Source organism: Pogoniulus pusillus, chromosome 11, assembly GCF_015220805.1.
Source record: "Pogoniulus pusillus isolate bPogPus1 chromosome 11, bPogPus1.pri, whole genome shotgun sequence".
In the NCBI taxonomy this organism is placed as follows: domain Eukaryota; kingdom Metazoa; phylum Chordata; class Aves; order Piciformes; family Lybiidae; genus Pogoniulus; species Pogoniulus pusillus.
Genome location: NC_087274.1, coordinates 15,050,395 through 15,058,610, shown reverse-complemented (window position 1 = coordinate 15,058,610; position 8,216 = coordinate 15,050,395).

The following is an 8,216-nucleotide window of genomic DNA, read 5'->3' as shown; positions in this document are numbered from 1 at the left end:
GCTTCAGCTTGAGCTGGTGGCGTTTGCACAGCTTCAGTGTTCTAAGCCTCAGGGCAGATGTGTGCTTCTCAAGGCTCTTCACTTTGTGTAAGGGAGGGTGAGGAGCAGATCTACTTCCCCCTGGCCATGCTTGCCCACACAGAAAGGCCCTGGTGGGACTCTGTTGTGTCTCCTTCCCAGCGCTTTGGCTTGCAGATAAATGCAGAGTCTCCTGAGAGAAGTTTTTTTTTCAGTCTGGTCAGAGAAGGGGCACCACAACCTCCCTGTGGGTGCAGATCCTCAAGTGCCAGCCACTTCATCTCCTCTGTGACTGCCGAGCAGGAGCTTCATGGGGGAATGCAATGCTTGCATCCCACTGCCCTCTAGGCCAAAACTGAGTGCACGGGAGTACAACTCCTCAGCTCCAGCAGAGAGAAAGCACAAAAGACTGGCCAGGTCATGCCACTCATGGCACCATCTCACACATTCCCTTCCTTGCCTTTGAGTCCCAGCAATGCAGGAGGCTCACACCTCCCCCACTGACTGCCAACTGCTGTCTCCCCCTGAGCCATGACACAGTCGGTGTGCACTGGCCCTGACCTGCAGATTGACCGCTCAGGGCAAACACCCTTGGGGGCTGCCTCCCTCCATCCCTGAGTTGCAGAAGGAGGTGAGGGAGCAGCATGGGCAGGCAGGCTGCTCCCCTTACCCTGCTGCCCCTCTCCAGGCAGCCAGTGCAGACAGCAGATGCAGGCTGAGGGTGTGCCAAGCTGCAGCCCCCTGGATCCTGTGCAGACCGCTGGAGACCTGCAGCCTTGCTCTCTGCAGGTGAATGTTCTGCACACAGAGAGAAGGTCTGGAAACCACAAGTGGAGGCAAGTGCAGCCCAGGCACATCCCTGGTGGGTGTCACAGACCTGGAGCATGGCTGCAGGTTCCCACACCTCCCTCAAGGCTTCAGTATTCCTTACCCCGAAGCCAGGAGACAGTCCCTGCATGGGGACCACCTGCCGAGCCCAGCTGGGCCTGGGTGCTGGCTGCCAGGAGCAGAACACACTCCCTATGCTCACCATCCACCACACCAAGGGGCTGTGTGTCTGCTGCTTCCCTCTCTGCTGAGCCCTGCCTGTGTCCTTCTGCCACCTGACAGCCCCCAGCCCACCACCAGCAACCTGTGGGCATGGTCCCAGCTGCAAACCGCTGAGAATCAGGACTAAACCTGGGCTACCACTGCCCTCGTGCAGCCTGGATGCTTGCTGCAACTTGGACTTAGCAGAGGAGCCAGGAAGAGCTCCAGAACACTGTCCACACGCATGTCTGTCACCTGGGGCTCTGTGGACTGTCCTCAGACTGTCACAACTCCAGCAAAGCTGTTTGCACACACAGCAAAACATTCCATGATGTTTATAATTCTCCCTGATCCCAAATTGAGGGAGGAAGATAATGTAAAATAAAGAAGAGGAAAAAAGGGTAGCAGGCTCCTGAGGAGTTTTCATTGGGTCACTCCAAAATATGTTATTTCTTTAAACATTTTTGCCTTGTTCTTAGGGAAAATGAGCTAAGCCACTGGATTTTAAGAAGTGAAGCAAAACTTTGCCTCTCTGAGAAACAGTTTTGGCTTCAGCAGCTTATCTTCCCACATAAATAAAATGGTTAGGCTGGCAAATTTCTGAGCTGAAAAAATTCACTGCTGAGGTCTCAGCAATCCCCTTCCACATCCCAGGTCTCCACAGGTCAGGCAAAGGCCTGGATTAAGCTTCCTTCTAGCTTTCCAGGAGTGAGTTTCATGTCAAGGTGCACACCATAAATAGGATTTGTCACTCACTGGAACCAAACAAAAACTTTCTTGAGTCCTGATCTGGGATCTGGGATAAGGACAGACAATCCTTCCTCTGCCCAGGGCCACTGCTGTCCTGCAAATCACACACACACAGAATCCCTGCATGCTGGGGGTTAGAAGTGACCTCTAGAGGTGCTCTAATCCAAACCACCTGCTAAAGCAGGGTCACCAAAATCAGGTTGCCGAGGGAAAAGTGGAGAACGATAAAATGATAGAATGCAGTGAGTTGGAAGTGATCTTGACAGGTCATCTAGTCTAAGCCCGTGCAGTCAGCAGGGACATCACCAGATCAGGTTGCTCAGAGCCCCATCAAGACAGACTTCGAATGTCTCCAGGGATGGAGCCTCCACTACATTTCTGGGCAATCTGTTCGGTGTTCACCACTCACGGTAAAGAGCTTTTCCTAGTGTCCAATCCAAACTCACCAGGTCTATTTCCAAACCGTTACTCCAAATCTCATCATCCCAAACCCTTCCCAGCAGTCCTGCAGCCCAGGCCGTGGCGGCTGGGGCAGGCAGCAGGCGCAGCAGCGCCGCCTACAGGGCGCGCACTGACCCCGGCCCTGACCCTCACCCTGGCGCCGGCCCCAGCCCGCAGCCCGCAGCGCTGACACTCACTCGCACCTCTCCTCCACCACACGCACACACTGCTCACGCATACAGCACAACACCAGCTCGTAACGCAGCTGCCTGCCCTGAAACACAACCCGGCGGGTCCATACCGCACCCACTGGCCCCCTACACGCAACGCTGACCGCCGCACACCTGCACTCCTCACTTCTCATGCCCCAGCTCCAACGACCGCATTCAAGCCCTGCACCAGCTCCACAGAATCACCACAAAGCTGCTGTGTTGGGATGGACAACAGGCATGGGGAGCAGCAGCTGAGGCGCCTGGGGGTCCCCAGCCTGCAGAAGAGGAGCCTGACTGCAGACCTCAGTGCTCTCTGCAGCTGCAGACAGGCGGCAGTGGGGCTCTTCTCCCAGCTAACAAGTGATGGGACAGAGCAAATGGCCCCGAGCTGCCCTACGGAGGTGTAGCTTGCACCTTAGGAGAAACTTCTTCCCTGAAAGGGTTCCCAAAGCCTGGCACAGGCTGCCCAGGCAGGCAGTTGAATGCCCATGCCTGGAGGTGTGGTGCTGAGGGAGGCCTGGGCCAGCACAGCACTTGGCAGAGTTAGACCAAGGCTGCACTGGCTGCTCTTCAAGGTCTTTTCCAGCCACAACCATTCCATGAGTCCATGATTTTAGCTTCTGAGCACAGCTCTCCAGCACCATCTGAGATACCCCTGCTGGGCTGGCAGATAAGATAGTCTGTATCTCTGGCACCCGGACCCGAGCCATCTCTGCAGCATTTAAGACATCCCCATTTAGGCAGCTGGCTCCTGTCCTCTGTGCACAGGGTGAGGCTCTCCACCTCACTTCTAGCTAGGAGCACTTGTCTGCTAGCCTTTAGAAACATCTTAAGGAATGACACCTCCACAGGGCTGCCTCCTGCTTAGTATCACAGTATCACAGTATTACTAGGATTGGAAGAGACCTCACAGATCATCAAGTCCAACCCTTTACCACAGAGCTCAAGGCTAGACCATGGCACCAAGTGCCACGTCCAATCCTGCCTTGAACAGCTCCAGGGACGGCGACTCCACCACCTCCCTGGGCAGCCCATTCCAGTGTCCAATGACTCTCTCAGTGACGAACTTTCTCCTCACCTCGAGCCTAAATCTCCCCTGGCATAGCTTGAGGCTGTGTCCTCTCGTTCTGGTTACTCTGATACAGCTTTGGTGGCCATTTGCTGCCCAGTATGGACCCATACTTTTACTCTTCACTTTTCACCTTCTCTCCTTTCCACCTGTGCCACCACCTGTGTGTACCGAGGTGGGGAATGAGTGCAGCTCACACCACCTCAGGCACCAGATTTATTGGCATCCTTCCCTGCTGTCCTCTTGGCTCTGCTGGAGGTAGAAGTGGAAGCCCATGCATGTGCAATGTCTCTTGGGCAATCTCTACCCACCATAAAACTCTAAATACCCAAAGAGAAAAACCAGGAGGGAGGTGTTCAGGGATGCAGTGTGGCCTTATCACATTCTTCACATGTTTGTTGTGCTGTGTTTGTGTTCCTGGGCTTCTGCTTGCGGGAATGTTGCTGATAAAACCCTCTCACTTTGTGTGTTTTAGCTGATGTTTAGGGCGCTCAGGCAGCAAGAGCAGCTCTGGATTCTCATGGGCAAATGCTGATCCAAACCTGCTCCAGCAGGGCTGCTGCCTGCTCCTCCTCAGATCCATGGCATCTTTGGCAATGCAAAAGGCAACTCTGACCACTTGCCCCTTGTGCCCAGAACATGAAGAGACCTTTGCTCCTCTGAGACCATCCTGGGGCTGCCAGGGAATGCTCCACTGCCATTATCTCACTGTTTGCCTTGCAGACAGTGTCCTTGTTGGACGATTCTCCTCGCTGAACTCCCCTCAGGCCTCCTCAGGGACACAGAAAGCCCCATCCCGTGCTGACGCTGAGGGCAGCAGCATGGCGTGGAGCCTGCAGGCTGTTTCCCACAGATCTGTGCATTCCTCCCCTGCCCTGCAGAAGGGACCTGCTCTCCACTTCAACCTCCATGTGCAGAGCTGCAGCTCAGGGGGAGTGCTTGGGAAGGCAGCCAGGGGACTTCCCCATGAAAAGAAAGCAAGCCAAGGAAACCTGCTCCAAGCCCGGGTACCCCCTGCCATGATGAGTTATTCCATGCAGCTTCTGGTGCAACCCCTCTGTGGGCCAGTGCCAAGCCCCCTGGGTCTTGCCCAGGCTCACATGGTTAGCAGAGCTGTGCACACATGGCACCATGAAATCTTCCCTTGAGGCAAACTCACCCAGGCTCTGGCCAGTGTGGTCCCCACGCTCAGCAAGGCTTGCCAACTGCTCACCCCCTCAGGGGTTATAGGACAGTATCTCCTTCCCAGCTCCAAATTCCCAGTGATGGTATCTGCTCCAAGCTGCTTGTAGGCCATGTGGCCTGAGATAGCAGCCAAGAGCCCAGTGATGGGAAGTGGCAACTGTCTGCATCCAGGACAGCTCCTGGCCTTCACCCTAGGGAGGATGATTAGAGATGATTCTGTGATTCTCAGGGGAGCATCTGGACTCTGGCCCCATCTCCTTAAGCTGTGCTAAAGTGATTTCTCCTTCACTTTTCATAGAATGAAGCATTAAATGGTGAAAAATAGCAGTGGAAGTGATGATCAGGACAGGGAAGATTACCCCAAGCCCTCCTAAGAGCCACCTCCCTGTCAGTCCTCCAAACAGGCTGAAAATATCCAGGACAAAATCCAAGGGGCAAATTGTGTGCTTCCAAAACAGTGGATCTTAAAGTTCACCTGGACTCAGAGTGATCAGACTGGGGCAAATTCCTCAGGAACTGATTTTGCTGCTTGCGTGTCCACATCCATGGCCAATCTGTTGGCACTGAAGGACCCTTCCCGGGAGAAGGACTTCCTCATGCTGCCCTGTGAGCACAGACAGGCTGGTGGCACCTCAGTGATGGGATTGCTCTCTACAGCTCATCTGGAGAGGCAGAGCACTGCTGTGTTGTTGTGGTGTGGAGGCAAGGGAAGACAGACAGGAAATGTCAGAAGTGAGAAGAACCTTAAAAATGAGGTTGCTGACTATGGTTTGACAGCATGGCACATAGTGACCACCACAAGAAGCTAAGTCCAGTGGAGAGCTACAAGGATCCCTGGGGATTGGACACCTCTGCTATGAAGAGAGGCTGGGGCTGTTTGGTCTGGAGAAGACAAGGCTGAGAGGGGATCTGATCAATGTCTGTAAATGTCTGAGGGGTGGATGTCAAGAGGAAGGTGCCAGGCTTGGTTTGGTGGTGCCTACTAATAAGGAACAGTGGGTACAAGCTGGAACCCAGGAGGTTCCACCTGAACATGAGGAGAAACTTCTTTGGTGTGAGGGTGCTGGAGGCTTGGAGGAGGCTGCCAGAGAGGTTGTGGAGTCTCTTCTGGAGACTTTCAAATCCAGGAAGCATTCCTGTGTGGCCTGCCCTGGATGACCCTGCTCTGGCAGGGGGGGCTGAACGTGATGCTCTCTGGAGGTCCCTTCCAACCCATACCATCCTGTGATTCTGCAAGGCTGCCAGGGCAATGGGTTGGCACAGCGATGTCTCTGGAGCCCACCTCTGTGGCAGGAGGTGTCTTTCTGGAGGACAAGCCACTTGATGGGCTCTGACACTCACCAAGACATCTCAAAGGGCTGTCAATCCTCTCCTCCTGCTTGCACTGCTGCAGTACTGGCACTAGTACTGCCTCCCTCCCTTGCTAGAAAGTTGCCCAAGATTATGGGATGTATGGGCATGCCTGGCAGAGCCTGGAGCATGGATAGGATCTGGGGTGAGCCCGTGGGGGCATTTCTGAGTGATGAGCTCTATGGAACAGGCAAAGCACTCCTCCTGCTCCCTGTGTGCCTGCTGCTCCTGCAAGACCTCGTGGTCCTCAGGGGAAGAGCAGGTCAGTGTCGCCCTGCCAAGGGGGAACAGCTCCAAAGCTTTGCTAAACAATGGAGCCTCTGGAGGCAGCTGGAGGAGGCTCATGCTGTATGGAATCCCTTAGCTGACATCTGTGCACAATCCAGAGCTGTGCCCACTGCCAGCTGCCTGAGCAGACCCAGCGCACCAGCGGTCTCCAGGAAACATCCAGGGCCTTGAGAACAGCATGTCTCGGGCCAGTGACCCTGAGCAGCTCTCAGAGCTCTCCCTGTGGCTGGCACCCAACTGAGCAAATGCCACTCTTGGCTCCCTTGGCATTCACCAGGGTGAAGCAAGAATTTCCAGTGCCTGTCTGTGAGCTGAAAAGCAGGTGAGATGATCTGCTCCCTAAAGCACCCATCTCTTCACACCAGATGCAGAAAGACCTCGTGTGATGGACTCAGGTGGAGAGCTCTAGCGCTGTGCTGGGCTGTGACCAGCTATGGGACCCTCAACACCAGAGAGACATGGATCTGCTAGAGCAGGGCCAGAGGTGATCAGAGGGCAGGAGAACCTCTACTACAAAGAAAGGCTGAGAGAGTTGGGGTTGCTCAGCCTGGAGAAGAGAAGGTTCCAGGAAGACCTCAGAGCTGCACTTCAATATCTAAAGGGGACCTGCAGGCAGGCTGGGGAGGGACTGCTCAGAAGGGCCTGTGGGGATAGAAGGAGAGGCAATGGTTTGGAACTGGAGCAGGGCAGAGTTAGGTTGGACATCAGGAGGAAGTTCTGCACAGTGAGGGTGCGAAGAGACTGGCACAGGCTGCCCAGGGAGGTGGTTCAGGCCCATCTCTGGAGCTGTTCAAGCTCAACCTTGCTGTGTCCCTGTGCAGCCTGCTCTAGCTGGAGGTGTCCCTGCTGCCTGCAGGCAGTTGGACAAAATGCCCTTTAAAGGTCCCTTCCAACTGGATGCCAGCCGTGAATCTGTGATTCTGTACCACTTCCAGTGATCATTTCAGGGTGCCCAGCCCACAGCCCCAGCTTTGCTTGGAGTCTGTGCACTCAGATAAGCTTGCAATAGAAATTATTCCAAACAGAAATGACTCCAAATGGCAGTGGAGTCTCTCCATAGCCAGCAGGCAAACAAGCAAGGCCCCTGCACACCGCACACCACACACCACAGCTGAGGGGGCACCTCCTCACCACTGGTGTGGCCTGCAGTGAAAGCCTGAGAACATGGACATCACTTTGCCCAGGAGAGCTATATTGGCATGGAAGCAGTCCCAGCTTCTGGCACCAGTCAGGGAAAAAGGTCTCTGCAGCCAGCATGCTGCTAGCAGCACCCATCCACAGGACGGGTGTGAGAGATGGATGGGGCTGTAAGGAATGGATGGTGGTGATAATGCTGGGACATGGGACTGTGCTCCAGACACACAGCAGAGGCTCCAGAGGGACAGAGGGAAGCACAGATTTATCCACAGAGAGGGAGAGAATGAGGCCTTGGGAGAAAGGAGCAGAGTCTGCCTGGGCAGTGAGGCTGCAGAAGCCAAAAGATGCAGATTTTACTTCCCAGTAGCAGAGAGAAGAGGTCTTCATGCTGAGCTGAGGAGCCTGAGCATTGTCTTAGGTCCTTTTCTCATTCAGATCTGGTCATGACAACACTGAAGGTACCCAGGAAAGACTCAGGGCTGTACTTTGGCCTGCCAGCAGATTTCGTGTAGCCTGGAGAAAAGAAGGCTCTAGAGAGATCTTTTGGTGGCCTTTCAGGGCTGAAAGGCACTGCTTGGGGGGGGGGGTGTGTGTTTGAAATTAAAATGGGGAGAATTGGACCAAATAGAAAGAAGAACTTTTTTGCACCTGGCTGGATGCATTCCTCTGTGATCTGTGCTAGATTGTGTGGTCCTCCTCTGGCAGGGGAGTTGGACTCAGTGATCTCCTTGGGTCCC